This window comes from Dasypus novemcinctus, chromosome 1, assembly GCF_030445035.2.
Source record: "Dasypus novemcinctus isolate mDasNov1 chromosome 1, mDasNov1.1.hap2, whole genome shotgun sequence".
Taxonomy (NCBI): domain Eukaryota; kingdom Metazoa; phylum Chordata; class Mammalia; order Cingulata; family Dasypodidae; genus Dasypus; species Dasypus novemcinctus.
Genome location: NC_080673.1, coordinates 144,144,381 through 144,169,107, shown reverse-complemented (window position 1 = coordinate 144,169,107; position 24,727 = coordinate 144,144,381). Strand labels below are relative to the sequence as shown.

Below are 24,727 nucleotides of genomic sequence, written 5' to 3'. Positions count from 1 at the left end.
AGACAGTTTACAAACATAATCCAATATCTATTTTTGAAATTCATGAACAATATCAAATCGCCACAATAGCCTAGACTCGTCTTCCACCATCATGGCTCTGAAATGACTTTTGCATCTTTTTATGATCCTACAATGCCCATCTAATGTGGCTTTATATATACCCAAATGTATATCTCCCTCTCAATTATTGACAGCATATTCTTCCCCACTCTTAGTTCAAAATTCTGGGATCATCACTGATTCCCCTTTTTCTCTCACACTTTCCAGCTAACTTATCAGTGCAGGCCTGCAGCTCTAGCCCTATGCATTTTTCCATCTCCTATGATATTACTTTAGTAGAAGTCTTCATTCTCTCTCACCTGGACACATCTGCTAGCCCCCTAACAAGTTTCTCCATTTCCATACATACTCATCCACAATCCATCAATATTGTGCAGCTGAAGTTTCTTTAAAAATATAATTAAGATAATCTCATACATTTAAAAATTTATCCCATAGTTTCCAATTCTTAAAATAACATGTAAAATCTTTCCCATGTTTCATGCTGTGGCATTCTACATGAGATGTTTCCTAACTACATTTATACCTCTACTTGTACCACTATCCTTCTCATACATTTTACTCAATCTACATAAAGAATTTCCCATTCTTCTAAAATTCCTAGCTCATATCCTCCTCCATCTCTTCATGCTTGCTTTTCTTCTGGCTCTTCTAGATCGTCAAGTGGTAACTTTCTACTATTTATTATGGAATCATATCTGATGTTACTCCTTGGAGAGATCTTTATTCATTACCCTATTTAGTGTTGCCAACCGTTGATTGTACTCATCAATCATAATGTATCATATAAATGTGCTTATTTCCTTCATAATATTTATCACTTTATGAAACCTTATTTGTTTACTAGTTTGCTATTGAATTATATCTCTATATGCCATCTCCAAGAAAATGAATTTTTTTTTGTCTTGTTCACCTTGTTATCACCAAAATATTGAACAGTATCTGGCACATATAAGAATTCAATAAACATATCTTGAATGAATATATAAACTCAATTGGATGCATTCAAAATACCTTCTGTAAAATGTAATCTTATGATATCCTGTTACCTGCTTAAAACCCTACAGCATTTCCTCATTACTTGTAGAATTGCATTTTTGCTTGAGAATTGCTGTCTTTCATGATTTTCCCTGCGCCTTCCCACAATCCAAACTCTAGTCTTATTAAACTACTCGCAGTTTCCTCAATTTAAATCCAGCTGCATATACCTGTCTTTTCTTCTCTTGAAGAGAGAGAGATTCATGGAGCAATAGAGAATTTATCAGTTTACCTCAGTCTGTAAAGGTACAAACCATTTGCAGTATGATGAGGTATAACTGACTTGCTCATATTCGAAATTTTTTTGCTGTTCTTTTTATGACCTCTGGTCACCATAATTTTCTTCTATTACCTATAATTACCTGAATTAGAATAATTGCTTCTTATTAGGGATTTTTGTTTATTGCAACTGGAACTTGAATAAAACCTGGGGGCCAATATTGTCAAAATTAAACTCCATCTGGTGTTCAAAGTGAAACTTGATCTAGAAACCAGAATTAATCAAAGATAATTCAACCCTTACCATGTTCTTTAAAGAAATAGCAAAGGGAGGTGTGTGTTCTTAGGACAAGCAAAAGATATTTTAATAAAAACACCTCTTACGATTCCTACCTACTTTAATATCCTCCGTAGTGGCAGTTTGAGATTATTTATGAACCCCCAGAAGAGATTATGTTTGTAAACTAACCTATTACTCTGGGTGTGATATCCTTTGATTGATTAAAATTCAAAGGCTTTAAGCTTATATGATTGAATCAAGATTAGGACTTTGATTCTATGACATCATTAGGCATGCAGGGTTGAGTTCCCACCCCCTTGTTGGCCTGTATAAAAGGACAATCAAGAAGATGGAAGAAGATATTTAGAGGAATAGAGAGAGCTCCATAGACATGGAGAATAGAGAACTTTGAGGCTGGAACTCTGGAGAGAGATGAGCCATTCACCTAAGAGATTGCAGCTAAAGAGAAGAGAGCAGCTGAGCTCTATGCCAGCCTACAGTTCAGTTTGGAAGAAGCTGGGCCGACAGAGTCTTAAGAGGAAAGAGGAAGGCTGAACACCCACAGTAATCACCTGCTATCTTGCTTCAACTCTTTGCAAAACACTTGGGTGAGGAAGTAACCTTGAGTTGTACTCTTTAGGGCCTTGTACCTATAAAATTTGCCCCAAATAAATACCCTTTATAGAAGCCAACAGATTTCAGCACCCTTTTGGCTAATACATCCACACTGGTAGCAGTTGTCCTCTGAACCTGATTTTTTTCTAAATAAACTCTCATTGTCATAAGAATATTCTCATATGAAGTACTTATGTGCCATGCACTGTTCTATTTTAAACATTGATTTAGTAATCATTTCATCCTCACAAATCTCTGATATATTAGTAATTATTATTTTTAAGATTCTCAAGCAAGCAATAGAATCCTTTAAAATTATTGTTTGGGATAAACAAGAAAAGAGAAAAAAATAGCTCATGACTTCAAAGATCATAAAACTTCAGCTGTAAACAAATAAACGAACAAAAAAGCACACACATTTACACATCCATACTCCCTAACTTATAATCAAATATTTGATTCCGTGGCACAGAGCCAAAGAAAGAGCTTTGTTTGGCATTGTAGATATAGGTGAATATTTCTGTAATTAGAACGGTGTCAGTCACAAAATCTCTTAAGGCAACAGGTGATAAACTTAGCTCAGGTGTGCAAGAAGAAACTTGAGGCTGGCAAACAGTTTCTTATTTAATTAAATTAAATTAATTTAATTTCCTAAAGACCCTGGATGCAAATTTTCAGTACTATCACTCTCAGAAATTGCTTAGCTTCAAAACTGGCTTCAGTTACATAAGTGTACTAAATGCTATGCATCCAAGTCAACACCATATGGCAGGTAGGAAGTTCTCTTCTCTTTACAAGATGATTAGAAATGGGATATGTGGAGAAGATAAATCAAGGACATTACCTGAGGTATTTGGTTACATATTTAGTTTTCTTAAGAGAAATCCTTGTTGGCAACAGTGGGAATAGGTATGGTTATACTATCTACGGCATTTATTTAAATGTGTTTATGAAAATGCATTGTTTTGAAACATGGTAGAATAAGAAATTGCATATTTAAAGATGACAGTGCATTTAAAAATATTAAACTTACTTTGAAATAATCATAATACTATGCTAAATCTCCTTTTAAATAATTCAAATTCCATGTTAGCCAGTACATTAAACTGTTATGGAAATTCCTCTGCAAAATCAAGTGTAGGCATACCCATTTCATCATGGGTGTCTTATGTTTCCTCAAACACAAGTATATTAAACATTTTAAATCTATGTGCATAAAAATTCTTACAATTCTCCTTATCATATGTTGGCAACAATAAATATTGATAAAAGAATAGCTATGAAGTCAGACTTTAATAAAATGTGTGCCTCTAATCATATTCATAAAAATACATCAAAAGACAAATATTATAATCTTAAGTCCTAAAACTAATTTATTAAAGATAAATTAATACAAATATTTTAGTAATCAATCTTTTATCTTTCCCCTCCTTATCACATAACCAATTATAAAGTCAAATTGTTTTGGCAAGAATCAAAATAATCTAGTTTTTTTTAATGCTCCTATTTAAAAGTCTTCACATTACAATAAATTTGAGACAGTGTCATGAGACAATATTGACTTACAAGTTTTAAAACTTTTAAAATCCAAACCACATAAAGACTTATGTGGAATGAAGGTGGAATAGAATTTTAACCATTATGTTAAATGCATGGTAGCGCAGAAAGCAATTATAATAAGCAATTATAATAATTATGTAAAACTTTTGAGTAGTTCATATTGTTGGTATTTGAACCCTTGAGTATAGATTCCACAATACCTGATGCAATAATAATTGCCATTGTAAAAATAAAACCCTATAGTGATATAATTATTGCTTTCAATTTGGTATATTCCAAACAAGGTTTTTAATTGAAGCAAAATAATCTCATATAATGGATTTTTTAAAAAATTTCTTAGGACACATTGATTATCATCTTCCTTGTAGAAAAAGTAGAGCTTAGTAAATGAAACTATAAGCAAAATGAAACTAAGTTGCAGGAAACTTTAAATTATGAATCAGTAATATATATCTTATGACAGTATTATAGTCTACTTTGTTTATGATTGTGTTTTATACTTGAAAATACTCAAACAATTACCTAGATAAATTTCATTGCTTAATCAATACATTTTACCATAAAGTTTATTACATTGTGTTATTATGATCTACAGTGAAATGTTGCTTGTAAGAAATCATATTTAACATTTTAACATGTATATTTTTCTTTTAAATATTACAACAAATTAGTGCTGTCTTTTATATTTTTCTCATATAAACAAATATTAGAACATGCATTTATTATCAGACAATTGTAATGCAAGTATTTATTTTGTAAACATCCAATACTATACTCATGTAAATATATACTTTTATCAAGAATTAGATGTAGAGAACATATTTGCTATTAAATATATTCCAAACGGAAATGAAAGAGTTGAAGAATCATAAGATCATATTTTTAAAAGATGTCTCAGACAGTAAACTGCTCTAGTACAAAAGAAACTTTATTCAAACTACCTAGGAGACATGTTTAATTTGTCTAGCCTAATGTTTTAAACAATATCAAGCTACATACACCAGGACATTTTAGTATGCTTATCTTACTACAGACATGAAAATTGCAAAATTGCTAAAACCACTATGTCTTCTCCCTGTCAATATAAATTGTTTCATATCCAGATCCATGTGTGACTGTTAGTGTTCAGGTCCGGGTTAACCACACTTAAATCTCTTGAAAAAGATAATATCTTATGAATATTAAAGAAAGTTGCCATGTATGTATAAAAACTTAGTCATTTTAACATTTTAGGGAGAATATCAACCTTGTTTAGCGTAACTAAATTGTTTTATAATTTGATTATATAATGAGTACAATCCATAGAAGAATATATTAAGCGTAATTTAGCCTGTTACTGTTATTGCTAGCATCATGCAATTTTAACTGTTGGAAGTTTTATGAATATAAAACAAAGTGTAAACATTAAAACCAGAAAAACTAATAACATACTTGCCCAAAACTACCACAAACATTTCTTGAATTCATAATTAAGGCACTGTTTCAAATCAATGGAAAAACATGGATCCTTTAATAAATGGTTTGGATATTAGTTGTTCATTTTGAGAAAAAAAGAGTTAAGTTCTCTCCTACATGCTTATATACAAAATTGAGCCTTAGAAAAATTAAAGAGCTAAACATAATATTCCAAATTTTGCAAGTATTACAAAAAAGAGAAGGAATAAAGTGAAAATGTCTTTTTTAGTATGTAAGACTCAAAAGCAAGTCTTTTTTATTATGTAAGACTCAAAAGCAAAATTCATAAAGAAAAGACTAATAAAGATGACTAATAATTTCTGTTCATCAAAGATAGTATAAACAATGCTAATATACAAATGATAGGTCAGGAGAAATATTAATCATTACTCATCACCAGAAAGTAAGCATAGAGATATAAAAATTTCTTATGATATTATAACAATTAACCCAGTATGAAAATGTGCAAAGGTGATATGAATGTACAATTCTAAGAAGAAAACCAACAGAATTCAATAAAAATATAAAATAATGCATGATCACACATATAATTAGCAATGATGATAGAGACACAGTATCCCAGCCTACAAATTTGAGGAAAAAAAAAGGAAAATTAAAGAAACTGTTCATTGCTACCAAGAACCAAGGTGAGGATTGCAATTAACCACTCTCCCACACTGTCTGGCAGAAGGTAAATTTTACAAACATTTTAGGAAAGGGTTCATCCCCTTTGCTCAGCAATTCTACTTCTAAAATTCATGCAACAGCAATACACATATGCGTAGAGATGTGTGTACAATGTTGTTTATTGTAGCCTAATATAATAAAGGTAAAAAAGAACTAAAATTCCATCAATATGTAAATAATTAAACAATTCATTGTACCTTTACCTTAGAATATTATGCAGCTGTTAAAATTAATTAATAAGACCTTTATGTTGACACAGAAAGATCTTTGAGATCTGTTTATAATTCAAACAGCAAGTTGTCAAGCAATATACACAAAATGATTGTATTAGTATAATAAATACATAATAGAACCATAGTGATATGTGTATGTACTTAATGCACATGCAAAGGACTGATGAATACACTAACTTTTATTTCTGGGTATGGACTGTAAATGATGGGTATGAAGAAAGGGAACTGGTGAAATTGTAATTGGGTGTTAAGAATTAACAAATATTTTGATTCCAAAATCACTATTAGATGCTTTTTTATTATAAAATAACACAAGCTCACTATCTGAAATTGCTGAAACTGGCTGAATCTTAGTCTAGACCTGCTATTGTAATGGTCATTCTAAACAGGTCTCACCTCTGTTTATGGTTACTCTAGACTTAGGCTCACCCTTACGTATACTTACTATTGAGATGATAAAATTATACTGACCTTACTCTTGTTTATAGGTTGGTCTCATTCTTGTTGTATATGCTTGTAATCAAAACCACTTCACCTTCCAAGTTAATATCCATATAGAAAATCTTGTGACTGTTCTCTATTCTGTACTTTCCTATTCCAGAATCTTGATCTCTAATAATGATTGTACCTTTGTGACTCACCCTGGTTTGGTATCCACCTCCAACCTGTTCAGCCCCTTAATGTTTATTAGTGAAGTAACCTGTGTCCAGCCCCAGCCCAATTATTCATCAGCACCCTGATGTTATAAAATATTACAATTTCTGAAGATCCAGGAGGTAGTTTGGGGCCATTAGGCTACTGTGCTCCTTTGATTATACAACCAAATAAACTCTTTATTTCTTTGGAATCCCAGTGTCTCAGGAATTGGCTTTAAAAGTGCATTGGGAGAAAGGAACCTGCTTTTGCTCAGTATCCAAAGAAGATATTCAAATAATAGCATTTTCCTTTGTCGCATCATTTTGAAAAACAATGCAATTTAATTACATATTACTCTAGGAGAAAAAAGTGAAAAGCTCCTGTCCTCAAAAAAGTGAGTTGACCCAGTGGTTAGGGTGTCCGTCTACCACATGGGAGGTTTGCGTTTCAATCCCCGGGCCCCCTTGATCCGTGTGGAGCTGGCCCATGCACAGTGCTGATGCGCACAAGGAGTGCCCTGCCACGCAGGGGTGTCCCCGCGTAGGGGAGCCCCATGCACAAGGAGTGAGCCCAGTAAGGAGAGCCACCCAGCGCAAAAGAAAGTGCAGCCTGCCCAAGAATGGTGCTGCACACATGGAGAGCTGACTCAGCAAGCTGATGCAACAACAACAACAAAAGAAGCACAGATTCCCGTGCTGCTGACAACAACAGAAGCGGACAAAGAAGAACACGCAGCAAATAGACACAGAGAACAGACAACAGGGAGGGGGGAGAAGGAGAGAGAAATAAATAAATAAATTCTTTTTTAAGAAAGCATTTTATGTCTCTGGTATTCATATAATCAAAGATTTTAGTATTTGATTGATAAATTCTTCCAGTGTACTTTTTGATAGCAAATAACAGATATTCTGTTAATATTTCAGAAACCTTTATATTTGTCTTTTTTGCATATGTCTTGGTATCCAATTTCCTAAAAACAAAAGAAGTTCAGTTTATGTGATGTGCTCTGTGGAAGATCTAGATGAATAGTTTAAATGACTTCAATATTACATTTGATGAACTATTACATCAATTTTTAAAAATAACCAAATTGTAGAAATTGTGAGACTATTAGGAATTCACTGGCTAGATGCACTTGTAATTTGTGTCTTGTTTTCCTCAATAAATATCCTCAGTCATCAATATGAGGGAAAAACTTCTCTATCAAATGGTTTTATTTTCTTCCAGTTTATTTCAGTTTATTTGTCATAATACTTTATCATGAACATTTTACCTCGTTGGAGCAACATGGTTGACATTTCCTTGCTAATAGGCCAATTTGTACCATCTCTGTGAGTGGAATATCAGAAGGATCAACAAAATAATATCCAGTGATATTTGATATCATGTCTGCAAAAATGAACTGAAGCTACGAAAACCTATATTTCACCCAAAATATTTTTCTGTTAGTATATAGCGCCACCCAGTGTTATAGAATTCTCCACGAAACACCATGCACAGTGGACTATTGTACCAAGATAGGAAAGGAAGCAAATGACCCTAAGTGAGCTATATATTAATATATTCATTTAAGTTTTTAGCGATGTTGCTTATGCTAGCTTACTAGAAAACATTGAAATGAAGCAGTAATAAAAACTAACTTGGATGGTCACTCCAATTTCAATAAACTAGTAATTCTTCTCTTTTTGGTTCTTTGTTGCTGAAAACAATCTAGGAAAACTGTTAGAGTTTCATTAATTCACTGTTTATTGCAAGGTGCTTTAAGACTTTCCAAAGAGATAATTCCAGAGGCCATTATAGACTTAGGCATACTTCTTGTTTCTGCATGTCTAAAATGGTAATTTTTCTTTTGAATTAAATTACAAATGAAAATGGAAAATTTACAGAAAGAAGCAGAGGAATTTTTAGTTTTACCATAAGAATTTCGTGCTTTAGAAAAATGTTATTTGGCAATTAAGGAGCACAATCAGAGGATAAATATTCTTATTAAGGAAGACCTAGAAAATAAAAAGTAATTTTAAAAAGATTGTTTTATTATTTCTTTGCTGGGGCAATAAGGAAAATGTAAAATTCTCCCTTTCTCTCTTAGTCCACAGAATATATTAAATTTAATAAAAACGATGAAATCTCCTAAAATAATAAATTATGGTGTACATTTCCCATTTTATTCTATTTCTTAGGTCTTCTCTAAGACTCTCTGCTCCTTCCTTGTTGCATTGCCTTTTTTGATTGTATCCCAACTGATACCTAATAAATGTTTATTTGTTGTGTTCAACTGCCTCAGGGCTTTTCCTTTTGTATGCCTGCAATCATATCCAACTCTGACTTCTATACACAATAATAATTTTTCTCATTCAAATTGCTCTCTTTCCAGTTTCTGTAATTGGCACTCACATTGTTTTGGCCACCTGTGCTTGAGTCAGCTTTAAGTCAGCACTTAGCAAAGGTATCCTGCTGGTTTTGTTCTTGCTGTTGTTGTCCTTGTTATTTTCATTAATTGATTTTACTTCTGTCTTTTACATCTCAGATCCTATCTCCAGGTATATTGACTCCTTCTTTGCTATGTTCCTTGGTTTGCTCTTTTTATTCCTCTTGTCATTATCTGCATTTGAGTCCTGGTTATCTCATTATTATTACAATTTTCTCCTACCCAATCTTTCCGTTGATCACATCTTTCAATCTAACCTTCACATAACAAAATTAATCTAACAAAAACTTTTCTAATTTTCTTTCCAAATAAACTTAATTTCTTTAACTGTAAAAGTTATTATTTTTAATACAAATTCTTATCAGCATTTGATCCTGTGTGTGCTTATTTGTCCTGTATGATGCTGATGACCATGAAATAACAAAACACTAATATTAGTAGGGCAAACTGCTGACTGAGTAGAATTTGATGGTTTTAGGTGGGAATATCATGATATTTACATTGCTGCGGCATTGGCTATCACTCTTTTGATACAAGAACATGTCTGAATGGCATTTTCTGCTAATATTTTTTTTAAAAGTCTAACATATCTAGAGCAGAGGAAGAACACAGACTCCACTGAAAGAAATTCACTTCTACAGTATTGTTAGAGAGAAATGCTTGAGTGTAGTATTATGCCATTTTACAAGATAATGGCATAATACTAATAAAGAAAGAACAATGAAAGAATAATGGCTATTCGTGATTAGTGATATACAAGGCATATGACAAGGCAACTGAGATAAACAGCAGCATCACAAATGCACAAAAAGGAAACTAGTTAGAGTTCAAACTACTTCCTAGTTCAACTAAGCTGACTTAAACCTGGATCTATCCCCAGTCTTGGTAGGCAATAAAGAGACATTGTTATTAAAGTACATTTTTGGTCATTACCAAAGCTTTTAGAATGCAGTTTCGGATTTGCTGTGGAGTTGACCATAAAAAAAAAAAAAAAATCCCCACTGGGCTTTCTTTTTGCTACCTTGCTAGCATCAGTCTGTTGGGAACATTCTAAAAAAAAAAAAAAAGTACATTTTATCTTTATTGTTCATTTTGCAGATTTTTTTTTCTTTTTTAGAGAAGTTGTGCATTATAGAGCAATCATGATTAAAATAAAGGATTCTCATCTACCACCCCACCAACAACACCTTGCATTGGTGTGGAACATTTGTTACAATTGAGGATAACACATTTTTATAATTGTTCTATTAATTAAAGTATATTGTTTAATTTAGGATTCAGTATGTGTACAGTGTAGTTCCATGGGTTTTTAAAAATTTTTCATTCTGTTACCATGTATACAATCTAACATTTCCCCATTTAGTCATAATCAGATATATAGTTCCATGCTGTTAATTACATTCACAACATTATGGTACCATCAGCACCATCCATTACTAAGACATTTCCATATTCCAAATAGGAAATCTGTACATTTTAAGCCTTAACTACTTATTCCCTATTCCCATCCTGTTCCCTGGTAATCTGTATTCTAGATTCTGACTTTATGAGTTTACATATTCTAATTGTTTCAAATCATTGAGATCATACAATATTCATCCTACTGTGTCTGGCTTACTTTACTCAACATAATGTCTTCAAGATTCATCCATGTTATAGCATGTATCAAGACTTCATACTATCTTATTACTGAATAATATTCTGTTGTATGTATATGCTGCAATTTGTTTATCCATTTATTGGTTGATGGACACTTGCATTACTTCCATCTTTGTCAATTACGAATAATGCCACTATAAACATTGGTGTGCAAATATCTGTTCAAGTCTCTGCTTTCAATTCTTTTGGGTATAGACCTGGTAATAGGATTGCCAGGTCATGTGGTAATTCTATATTTAGCTTTCTGAGGAACCAGCAAACTGTTTTCACAGCTACTGTACCATTTTGCATCTTTATAGTAAAAATTACATAATTGAAATAACTGCATGTATACATTTTCTTTTTTAATGAATACTTTTGTTGTCCTCCTACATTCTCTGGTTAAAGATGCTTTACAGGATATGGATATCTAGATAAGATAGATTTTACCTGACACCAAAGCCAACACTTTGATATTCTAGTCTGGAGCATGAGAGATGAGACATGAAAACTCTCAGGGATTTCTGGCCAAATGGCTTTATGAGTTCATTCTTCAAACCCCCCCTTCTCTTCCAAACATGATGAACTTAGATTTAATAAAAGAGATATGGCCACTGGTTGGCACTAATAGTGCCAATTCCTTGGTCTTAAACACTGCAAGTATGCAGAAGCATCATCAAATTTCAATTCTCATGAGGTAAAATAAAATGGCAATTCACTGGAGCAGAAGACAAGAGCTAGCCACTCTGCATGAAATAACAGCTGGAGTAGGATCCTTATCCAAGTAAGAAAGAAGCAAAAAGGTTTTTGATCATTTCTAGAAGCTACGTTTTAATGAAGCTCCTTATCATTCAAAAAGAGCAATGAGATGAAATCATCCAGACAAGGATTGGAAGGAGCTGTGTGCCAGCACAATCACTAGATCTAGAACATCAGATAACCATGATATGAACATTAATATAATTCTTGAACCTAGAATAGAGTCTGGGAAGCCAAGTTTAGGCAATTGCAAAACCATGGGCAAAGAAGGGGGGGGGCATAGAATGAGAGAAAAAGAAAGAGAGAGAGAGAGAGAGCCCCATTTGAGCTGTAAATACTCTATGTGAGAAAAAGTAAATGAGCAGCAAAATCAACAATTGAGAAGAAATAAGAACAAATCAATGACATGGAAACATTAGAGCAATTTTTAAATGATTTTTAAAAATATGCTAAAGAATCTTTAAAAAAATGGGAAGAATAGCATTTCCAAAATAATAAGAAACCACAAAACAAAGCCAGCCAGATTTATTATATGAACTGATGGATTTGAAAATAAATTGCAGATCTTCGGAATCAAAATACAGTAACTGATATAAAAATAAATATCCCTAATATAGACTGAATGGAATGTATTGAGAAATTCACCTGGAAACAGTTTAGAGAGATCAAGAAATTGAAAATAAAAGAATAGGAGTAATAAAGAATATACTGATGACTCAAGCATAGTTAATACAAGAAAAAAGGCAGTGGAAAGGTATTTCTAAAGCAAAAATGCCTAAGTACTTTTTATAATTGAGTAATTATCTGAGCCTTCAGATTGACAATCATACAGAATACAAAGCAGGATAAATACAATTAATGTACTCCTAGTACCATTGCAGTGATATTACAGAATATAGCAAAGAAAAAGTCTTTAAGCTTCCAGAGTGAAAAACCAAATTAAGAAAGGACGGTTTGTCTGAAAAAAATCTTCTCATCAGCAAAAATTGATGTCAAAGACCCTGGAATACTATATTCAAAGGGCTAGATGAAACACACATTCAGCAGGTACAACTGTGGTCATTTTTGGATGTGCTTCCTGTTAGACTACTTAATATTTTATTTGTCCTCCCCCAAATGAAACAAATCAAGGACAATAACATTTTAATAAAAGTTAGTACATATATATACAGATAATGAAAATAAAAACAATGAGAAAAAAACCAATTATACAGATGCTAATTCTAGAGGCTCTTGATGATTTAGAAATTTCCATAATTAAAAAATGGCATTTTTAAATAACTTGTGTTCTAACTTATTTTTCTGCAATTAAAATATAATGAAGTGGAAGCAGATGTGGCTTAAGCAGTTGAGCACCTACCTCCCACATGGGAAGTCCCAGGTTTGGTTTCCAGTGCCCCTAAAGAAGAAAAACAAAAACAAACAATGAAAGATAATGAGCAGACATTGAGCAAAAACAATGAGCAGACAATAAGCAAAAACAACAAGCAGACAATGAACAAAAACAATGAGCAATACAACAGCAAACAAGCAGACAATGAGCAAAAACAAAACCAAAAAATGAGCAGAGAGCAGAGGTGGTTCAAGCAGTTGAGCACCCACCTCCCACATGGGAAGTCCGCGTTTGGTTCCTGTGCCTCATAAAGAAAAAACAAAGCAGACAACAAATAGATAATAAGCAAAAAACCACAAGCAGACATGTGCAAACAACAAGCAAAAACAAACAGATGAGGGAGCCATCTTGGGGGGGAAATATATATAATGTAGTGATCTATTTAATATATTGTTGAAGATGGTCATTGGGTTCCAGTTATTGATTGCTGCATAACAAGCACCTCCAAAATTTAGTGGCTCAAAAATAACAATTATTGTGCTCACAATTTTGGGGGATAGGAATTGGTTGGATGGTTTGTGTCTGAATGTGATATTACCTGGGGCAACTGGAACTGGAGGATGTGATATACTTTTATTCACATGTCAGACACCTTGGAGATCCTTGGACTCTATATCTGTTCATAAAGAATTTCATATTTCAGGCCTTCTACAAATGGCTTGTACTTTCACAGCTTGACATGTGGCACTTTTAGTTTTCTGTCTGCATATCTCCTTCTTCAGATTCACCAGTTCATTAAACACATTTTCCATTTTCCATTTTCCATTTTCCATGTTTCACCAAACTCTATACCAATACATAACATGAACCATCTTTTCTCTAGTTTCCAATACTGTTTCCTCACTGACCTTTCAGTTTCCCTGTATAGTCTCCATGAGATACTTCCATTTTCCTTTCATTGCTTTGTTATAGCATCAACACACTTCCAGTTAACAAGTTTCATATAAGCAACCAATAACAAACCACCCCATACTTAATCATTCAAAAATTCTTTTTTATTTCACTCACATTTTTATGAGTCTAGAGCTCAGGAAAGTTTTGTCAACATGGTTTATTTCTTATCTATGGGCATCAGTTGAGATGGATGGGAATGGAGAGTCGCTTTAAAGATGGCGTTTTCTTTTTTACTCATGCATCAGGCAACTTAATTGTTCTGATTCCCCTCTCTCTCACTCTATCAATCTCTCTCTCTTTCTGGGTTACACTCTCCCTCTCTGTCCCTCTACATGACACCTCACCCTCCAGGCCTTCTCTATTAGGCTGAACTTTTCACAGCATGAAAAGTTCAATGGGCTTAAAGTCAAGGGGGCTTCATAAAGGCAGAAAGCAAATGTTGTCAGGCTAGTCCCAAAACTGGAACAGCATCACTTCTGCCATATTTTATTGGTCAGTGCAGTCATGGGGCCTGCCTGCCCAGGTTTAAAAGGGGTGGAGAAATGGACTCCATATCTTGATGAGGGAATGGCAATGTTACGTTACAGAAAAGCATTTCTGATAGGAGATAACATTTTGGCCTTCCTTGGAAAAGATAATATTTCACAATTATCATTTCTTATAAATCATATATTCAAGTAAAAAAATAGGTAGACAATTAAAATTAACACCTTTACTTACCAATATGAATAAATTTCCTATACAACATCTTTTGAAATAATCAGATATTTAACATACATTCATTAAAGTGTAACTTCAATTAGGGTTTTGCATTAGTCCGGATTCCCTAGGGAAACAGAACCAAAGGAGATATCAGCAAATAGTATGAGATTTTATAAAATTTTCTCACATGAACATGGGGATTCACAAGTCCAAATTTGGTACAGCAGGCTGCAAACCAGGAACTCCAATGAAGGTACTGGACAAATTCCCCAGGATGCACTGGCTGTCTAAAGTAGAGATGGGAATTCTCTCTATGAATACTGAAATCAGTTCCCTTTGTAAGGCTTCAACTTTTTGAAGATTAGACATCACTCATTTCTGAGTGCAATCTCCTAAATTGATTGTAAATGTAACCAGATATCTTTGCAATCAATCAACTCACTGATGATTAAAGTCCAGCACCATTTCCTGGCTGAGTTGACATATTAGCCTAAACGTCACAGATAGTATTGGGAAGTCATATTTTAGTACAGAAATTAAACCACTTATAAACTACAAAAGAAATTACACCTAATAAATGTAAGAATATACAGAAAAAAGAACTTCTTTGTTACAAAAATTTTATTTATAAAAACTAAAGAAATAATTTGTTTTAGTCTTCATAGTTTTCCCATTAACTAAAACATCACAATTTTGCTTGAATTGTATTATTCGATAGAACTGAAAAACAATTAAAGATGAGTGGATGTGAATAGCTTAAAAGCAGAATCCATAACCAATTTCACTTCATTATTGAAGTAATAATTCTGTAAGGGCATTTCACATTGTTATTAGAATAACAATGCTTTTGATTTACACATTTTGAAGGAAAAGTAACCTGCTTTCTTAGTTGGAAGACATTCTTTATGCTTATTATCTCTTAAATACGGTGGCAGTGATATATCTAGGATTTGTTTCTTGCATTCAGAACTGTCTTCTTAGAACATATTTAATCTCTTTCAAATTTGTTATACATGAATATCATTTCAGTATTTTTGTTTTCATTTTGTCACACATCTTAGTTATTATTCTGTGACATCACAGTACCTGGTTTATATTAGAGGGCTATTTTCTTATATTCACTTTAAAATTCTCTATTTTATTTTCAGTGTTTTAACAATGCAGGTATTCAATTGTAGTTCCATTTAAGATTGATTCAGGTTAGTAAAATATGTATATGTCATTATTGGAAAAATCTGCTTGTATGAAGTACAATAACAGAGTAAGCAAACTATCATTAAAAATCAATCAGGCCATTAAAATACCACTTGAAATGGTCCTAAGGAAACTGTAAAAACATGATAAATTCAATTTCATTTTCTAGGCACTACTGTTTTCCAAATAACTCACATAGGGAATGTGGTGATTTAATTGTCTGCATGGCACAGCAAGAGACCCTCTGAAGTTAGACTGAAGCTGACTCTATAGTTATCTTGCTTTTCTTTCACACAAGCAGCATGATATTCAGTAAACCTAGATATGAGAGGCTAACAAAAAAGAAATGTTATTATTTATTATTCAATACTCTCTTCAAGTCCCTTGCCACTTGGAGTTAACATAATTCCATATGAAATATTTAACTCAGCGGTTCATTCCAGGTAAAAACAAATCAGACGTTGTACATAAGTCAAGAAAAACAGCACTAAAAGCTTGAATTTTTATCAATTTAAATCCATTTTTAAAAAACTTGTCTAAACAATGGACCTTAAATTCATCTGCAAAACTCTGTACAATCAATACTCGAATTTCCACAAGCACTGCCCACACTGTCAAAATATCTCTAGTGAAAACAAATCTTCTTGATTGCTACTTAATTGCCTGCTTTGTTAGGCTTCTTCACTCTTTATTTACAAATACTTTGCAAGTATTTGCTTCTAAAAGCAAGCAAGAAATAAAGCATTTTTTAACGCCGTCTTCTCCAAAAGATGTGAGTGAAGAGTGTTCTAGGACTTTGCTTTGTATTCACCTCAAAGACAGCACTGTTCTCAAATGCAGTCTTTACTCCCCACCCCCCCTTTTTTGTGCCAGTGTCCAGATGTAATTATTTTTATTCCCATTCTCTGTGTTAAATAAGAAACTACATTTGCTGCTGTATTAGGTTTCTATTGCAGCATAACAAATTACCAAACATTTAGGAGCTTAAAAAGACATGCAAATTTTTGTAGGTCAGGAGTCCAGGCAGTACTTAGCTGGGTTCTATGCTCAGGGTCTCACAAGGCTGAAGTAAAGGTGACAGGCTGAGTAGATCAAAGAATCTTCTGGAGGAGCATCAATTCCAGGCTACCTCAGATTGCTGGCAGAAATTACTTCCTTGCATCTGTAGAATTCTTTCCTTCTTTTTCAAGACCAGCAAAAGATGACGTCTCTGACCTTAGGGAGGGCCCAGTCCTTTTAAGGACTTTCACCTGATTAGGTCAGGCAGAAAAGGATAATCTTTTTGAAAAATTCCAAATCACCTAGTTTTGGACCTTAATGACCTCTGCAAAATCCCTTCGACTTTGCCATATTCCATCCTCTAGCATGTCAGGTGCTTCTTCCACTCAAGGAGAAAGGATTATATGAGAGTTTTACTCAACTAGAGTCAATTCCAGTGTATCCACATAGCTACCTTAGTAGAATCTATTTCCTTGGCAGAATGAATCCTAAGTATGAAAGTTCCTAAATGTCATTTTCTTCTATTTAAAACCTGTTGATTTTGTTTCTACCAGCAAGCATGAAAATAAGATGATTGGGAGTATGATACATGTTTATCTTGGCTTATAACTAAACATTGAACAAATGTATGTAGAATTAATGAATGAAGGGCATTAACTGTATTTTTAATTTTCTTTCATTAGCTCTATTTTGACCTGATATATTTAAAAATGAGTGTATCAATAATAATACTTTTTACCTCAGGGCATAGGTTACAAAATAGCAATATTAATTACATTGACAGCAACAGCCAAGAAATCTAGTTCCATGAGCTTATATATTATTATTGATATGGAAAACATGAAACAGCCTACCTTCTTTTAAAATAACATTCAAAGATCTACTTGGTATGGGTCCAATCAAATTTTCTCAATTCATCTCCCATAATTCCCATTACCCACATTTGGAACCTTCTAAATGAATGCTGCTTCTTTCAGATGTGTCCTTTTTTTTGCCGCTTCATTGCCAATATCACATCTAAAAAGAATGCCCCATATTCTTTGGCCTCTGTGTGTCCCATTCCTACCTATTCTTCAAGACTAAGCTTTAAAACAAGTTTTCATAGAACATCTTTATCAGAGAACCTCCTTCCAATAGAAATAGCTCCCTCTTCTTAGCTCTCTTAGCTGTCTTTTAAGTTATCACTTTTATGTACATAGTATGTTTACCTTTATTAGAGGATGTATAATTTCTAAGGCTGCCATAACAAATTAACACTAACCAGTGGTTTAAAACAACAGAAGTTTATTCTGTCCCAGTTTTGGAGACTAGAATTTGGAAATCAAAGTGTTGACAGGGTAGGTTCTTTCTGAAGTCTCGGAGAGAATTTGTTCCCTAGCGCTTCCTACCTTCAAGTAGATGCTGCCAATCCTTGGCATTCCTTGACTTGTTGCAGCATAAATCCAATCTCTGCATTGTCACTTGGTGTTCTCCCTGTGTTTGTGTCTTTGTCCAAATTTCCCTGTTCTTATAATGATACCAGTCATGAGATCAGTGCCCACCCTAATTCAGTATGACCTCATTTTAACTTGATTACATTTGCAAAGACCTTATTTCCAAAAAGTCACATTCACAAGTAGTGAGTTTTAGGGCTTAAACATAGCTTTGGGGAGGACACAATTCTACCCACTACAGAGATGTCATTGTGTTTACATGAGAGAATGTAAGTAACATGCTTAATACCATTCCTGATCCTTATTAAACATTCAATACATTGTAAAATTTTTATCTTCTCTCCTCTAATACTGCATCATATCTTTGGAGGAAGAAATTTTTCTAGTCCATGGCACCTATGACATTGCTTTATATAGGCATAAGTAATGTATAGCTAATGACAATATTTTAAATGAATTTTAAGATTATGCATAATAAAATATATTTTGTAGTAAGAGCAACATGTAAGAACTGTACTATTAGTTATTTTTTAAAAATAATAGATCAAAAGGTATAACAAAAAAGAGTGGATGTGGCTCAAACAGTTGAGCAACTGCTCCCCACGTAGGAGGTCCCAGAGTCGGTTCCCAGTGCCTCCTAAAACAGAAAAACAACAACAAGGGAACAAATGAAAAAATCATCTCAGGGAAGCGGATGTGGCTCAGTGGCTGAGTACTGACTTCCCCCATATGATGTCCAGGGTTCAATCACCAACCCTGATACTAAAAATAAAGGATGCAGCATAACTGTAGAACTTAATTGTAAAATAAGTAAATAATTTATTTTCTGACATTTCTGGCTTACACTGATTTATCATTTCCCCTCTCTAATCTGTCATGACATTCAAGTTCAATGGTTTTAAATCTTTTTGTTTTTAACTTGGGTTTCTTTTGAATGACTTTGTTTAAGGTATCTTATTCTATTATGTTATCACTATTTATGTATGAGTACTATAATGACTCCCCATAAATGAATTTTGTAAATGTGGTTTGTGTTGGGTTTTGCATAAATTTTTTCCACTTTTACTTTCCTTTTATTCATTTTTTCCCCTTTAGTGAGAGGAAAACTTTCTAACAACATTAACATTTCTTTGCATGCATAACCCTCGCTTTCTGTTCACATTTAGGCTTCTCTGGGAGAAGGCAAACATTAGAATCTTTACCGATAAACCCTGAGATACAATATTGCCAAGGTGCAGTAACACAATCATGCCACTGTAAATACTTTTCTCAAATGACTTGTCTTGTTATTCACAATAAAACTTTGTCTTTTTAATGCAAATCTGGATCCAGAATGTTAATGATTTGATCTACATTTCCAATCAATAAAATAAGGCATTGGTTAAAAATAATTCCTTGTAAAAACACTTTTATGTCATGCATACTGCAGCAGTAAAATAAAGTTTAAAGCACTTGAAAATAAGTGCATTATCATTAATTAAGCTTATACTCATTGTAGGCAAAATCCTTTGAAATCATTACAAAAGTGCGTATTATAAATATTCATTCAATCATTCATTTTTGGATTTAATGGAAATTCCCTGCTTTCATGGACCTTATGTTTTTGCATAGATGATAAAAATAAACAGCCAAATAAACATAAGTTAAATGTGTAGGATGTTAAAAGGTCATAAGAAAAATGAAGAAATACAAAGCAAAGTGGGGGATTATGAAGGTTTTGCAGTGCGGATCAAGGGGTAATGGTATTTTACAATTTTTAAATAGGGTGATCATTGAGAAGGTAACATTTGAGCAAAGGAGGGAGAAATCATGAGATATCTGTGGAAAGAATATCCCAGGTAGAGGAAAAGGCAAATAAACAGAGCCCTGAAGTAGAATTATGCATTCAACAAATAGTAAGGAGGTCACTGTGAAGAGCAAAATGAGTGAGAGAATGTAAGCAGGAGATGAGATTAGGGAGACAGTGCTGGGCAGATGAGGTACACTCTTATCCACCATTACAAGTACTTTGGGCTTAACTCTAAGTGAAACTCAAAGTCATTGCAGGCTTTCAGTCCTTGATGGTGGCACATACCTCTGCAATCCCTCCAGAGAACAGTATTGCTTTTGATTTACTAATTTGCTAGGTAAGGGCAGGTCTAGTAGGTTCCACTTAACTTTTCCAACCATAATAGACCTCACTCCACAGGTCTGGGAAACAATGGAGGAATTCTATCAGTTGCTGAGTATGTCTGTTTTAATTATGTCCCAGAACTAAGGAAATAACTACAGAATCAGTCCAGGGACCCATTGAACCTGCTGTGAGATGTATGTGAATTCAATCTTTATTAATCACCTGACTTCCCTAAGCCCCTACTTGACTAGTGGGCCACAATGATATTTTGGGTCTCTTGGAATTAATGTCACTTCTGAGCCACTGTCTAATAAACCCCCCCCCCCCCCAAATTTCTCATTTCCTTTTCCCTAATGCACAGTTACCCTAGTAAAAGGCTACAGGTCTCCTTGGGGAAGGTTGGAAGGAAGATTGGCAGTATAAATTTTTATCAGTGTAACATGGTCTGTCCCCAAGAGGACCTGGTATTCCCTTCATTCAAGAGGTTCTTGGTCTATAAACTGTCTTCAGTCTGGAAATTGATTAAGGGACCCTGACTCTGTTTTTGTAAGTCAAGTTAGACTTTTATTCACTTGACCTAGAACACTTCTGCCTATATAAATCAAGGAAGATTTCATAGACTACCATCTATTTTACTTCTAAGTAACCCAGGCTCTACTACCCAATGTCATATGTCTCTGCGATTCAGGCTATTTTGATTGTTGCTTTGAATCTGCTGTTACTTATGGTAGCCATGTCCACCTTGTGTTTGGCAATTAAGTTCTGTCACTGGTCTTCTGCCAAACTGGGATCCAATCACCCCCACAGCATTTAAGGATCCCAGTTGAGTGACAGCATTTCCTACAGTAATATCTGACCTACAGAGAAGAATGACCACAGAGCTTTTTGAGAATGATAGAGTTAGTCTCACAAATTTATTCCTTACAATCTTGGTGAAATGTGTGTCCTCTGGACATTCCTGAGGTAGGTGAGTAGGTGTTATATGACATATCCACTCTAACATTCCAATCTCTTTAAGCCTTTGGATCCTCTCATCTGTATTATACCAGGGCAGTTCTGACATTTTGACCTCAGGTAATATAGGCCACCTTTTGGTTCTTGTTTCAATGAACAGACAGAACAAACTGCTACAGCCCTTTATAACCCCTCAAGCTACAAAATTGAATCCAGAGTCTCTGCTTTGTGGGCCCAATCAATACACTCAACCTGATCCAACTTTATATTCCTTACACCATTACCCCACACCATTCATATCCGTAGCCACAAGGATTCCCCTGATTTTTGTCTATATAAATTGGAAAATTTATGCAGTTATCATGGAGTATAGTGCATCTCCTCATGGGTCATACTTGTACCTTACCTTTTGGGCATTTGGGGACTTTAGTCTTGTTATAAGTTTGTAAGAAAAGAGGAGAAAGATAGGACTGGGCACAAGAAAAATTAGAAGTGTCTTGCAATCCAACTACTTCAGTGTATTCCATTGCAGTTTCACCTGGTGATGAATCTCTTCAGACATAGGGTGAGTGCTATTTGTTCAGGGGAGGTAGTTATGGGCTTATCAGGCATAGCAAGGTTGATCTCTTCAAGTGGAGGTTGGATGGAATATTCCTAAGGGCACATTAGAAGTTGGAGAATGGTTTTTCAGGGAAGACTGGAGGTCAGGTGGGCAATTTCCTTAATGCAGAACATTAGAGGTTTATTCAGAGGCCTCACCAGAACCTAGGGTTTCAATATTACTGCTTCCATTATTATCGATGCATATATCCTCATTTCAATTTTCTAGGTCTCTCTTCTTTCCAATCAATGCCCTCACTTTAACAGTAGGCCCCCTGCAAAGTTGGGAATTTAGTTTATGTTATAATTCAGCCACTCCCAGAATGAGATTATGGGCCTCTTTCCTAGAAATCCCAGCTCTGCAGCTAGATGAAATAAGATTTACTTTCAGGACACACATAGAAACTTTCACATCTTTCATGCCGTGCTTAAGGTGAGAATTTGAAGCCTTGAACTCGTCCCTTTCTTTTATAACTATATCCACCCTATGTAGGAAAAACTGGCAAACATTATGATATTCCAACCCTTTTAACTCTACAGAATTATGTTAAGGTTTCAAAAGTCCACTCTCTCAGAGACTTGCCTCTTAAAAGCATTTGAGTAATCATATCCAGGGGTGATATTTTGTCTATCTATATAGCTAGCTCATGCCAAGGACTATCAGTACCATTTTAATTACTGGAAGTAGAATCATTAGTACCACTGAATCTAACCAGATTAGAGAATCAATTTTAAAAATGCCAGAACTAATTCAGAAATCTCATCCTTAAGATCATTTCTTAAGAACAACTTCTGGTACCAAAGCTGTATTAGTTAGTGTTCTCTAAAGAAATAGAACCAACAGGATATAACTGTAAATATTATGAGATATTGATAAGAATTGTCTCTCATGATTGTTGTGATAGGCGTGTCTAAATTCTGTAGGGCAGGCCACAAACTGAGCCCTCCAATTAATATTTTCCATGAATTCCCCAGGAGAAGATGCCTGTCTGAAGTAGAGATGGACATTCTCTCTTCCGATTGCTGAAATCACTTCTCCTTTTAAAGCCTTCAAATGATTGGATGAGACTTCTCTCATTGTTGAAGGAAATCTCCTCAGTTGATTGTAGATATAATCAGTAATAGATACAATCAACTTACTAATAATTTAATTCCAAAAAAATATCCTTACAGTAAGTATCAGGAAAGTGAGTGCTTAATCAAACTACTGGGCACAATAAACTGGCCAATTTGATATATGAAATTAACCATCACACTGTAACTTTAAGTAAGTCTAGAAATCTGGTGGAGTCTGCCTTTCTACTTTACCCTTAGAAGAATCTTTAATATTCTTGAATTTTAGAATAAGCTTGTCTAGTTCCACACAATATTTTGTTGGTATTTTGATTGGAATTACATTGAATCTGTAGACCAAATTGAGTAGAATTGATATTATACACCATTTAGATTTAGCACAAACATTGCTTTTCCTTCAAAGTTGTCTTTTCCAGGTTTTTTTAGGTGTTCTTTTACTTCTCTGAACAAACTTCTATAGTTACCCTTGAAAATCATCTTTTTCTAAATTTATTACTAAGGATTTTATATTCTTATTGCTATTTTACTAGTTTTCTTTATATATATATATATATATAAATTTCATTTTTGATGGTCTAACTTCATACTGGAGATTTGAGAACCATCATTAAGGATCACTTTTCTTCCAGTTGAAACATTCTCCCTTATCAGTCCATACATATGTAGCTTTACCTAAACTGCCTTTGAATATTATTTCTTAATACTACGTTAATGATTTAATGTTATTGCCTTAGAAGGATATTTAACTATATCTCTAGTTTCTGGGAAGAAACTAGATGTGATGTGATATCATCATATCAAGTAATGTGATAACTTTATGGTGACTTCAGAAACAGGTTTATGTACTAAAAACATGCCATTCAGTTAAAAAACTAATTAAATTATAAGTCAGAGTGTAAAGAATGAAAATGGTGACATCATCATCACTATTACTACCCTGCTATAGGTAGGAATGTAATTGAGTCATTCATTTTTAATTGACAGTCAAGTCTCTAATCTTTGTCTTTAAGAAACAACTAGAATCTTTCTAAATTATGACACTGTCCAAATACTTTCAAAATGTCCATGGTAAATGAAGAGCAGAATCTAATTTCTTAAATTTGTCATTTAAGATTCTAAAAATATATGACTTTAGCCAATACTCTCAATTTTCTTTCACTAACTTTGTCATGCCAATTGATCTTTTCATGACACTAAAGTACTAATTACAGCAGGCCTGTGAACTCCTTGAATAATCTGAGCAATTTCATGCCAATATGCCTTTTCTGTGCCATTTGCTTTACCTGGAATACTTCTGCCTCATTCTCCAATATCACAAAGATTCTTAAGGGTTCAGTCAAGTGTAACCTCCTTTTTAAAGTCTTTACTCATCCCTGCAGTCAGAATTAAAAAGCACTTCTTTTAAAACTGATAAAATTAATTCTTCTTTGATTTCTTAAAAATAGGAAGCTTTTTGAGAACCAGTATGGCTTTTTATTAAGCATTTTATTCTCTTGGAATGACAGTAATGCCTCATATATAATAAGCATTCACTACTTATTTTTGAACAAATCATGTTTTGTAATATGTAAAATATATTCATTTACAAACTTGTTTGGTATGTTCTACTGAACTCAAGGGAGTGAAATGTTTGCATAGTTATTCAGGTTTCAATGTTCATAGTTATCCTATTTAAACTAGTCACAGATTGACTGCTAACTTATTCTCAGTAAAACAAACTGTGACTTATAGTCTCATTTCTTTGAATTTGAATTCTGTCAGAT

General features: G+C 33.7%; 1 pseudogene; it reads left to right on the top strand.

Annotated features, from left to right (window-relative positions):
- Positions 1 to 10,134: 10,134 nt before the first annotated feature.
- On the top strand, positions 10,135 to 10,262 carry LOC111763742 (small nucleolar RNA SNORA32; annotated as a pseudogene).
- Positions 10,263 to 24,727: the final 14,465 nt, after the last annotated feature.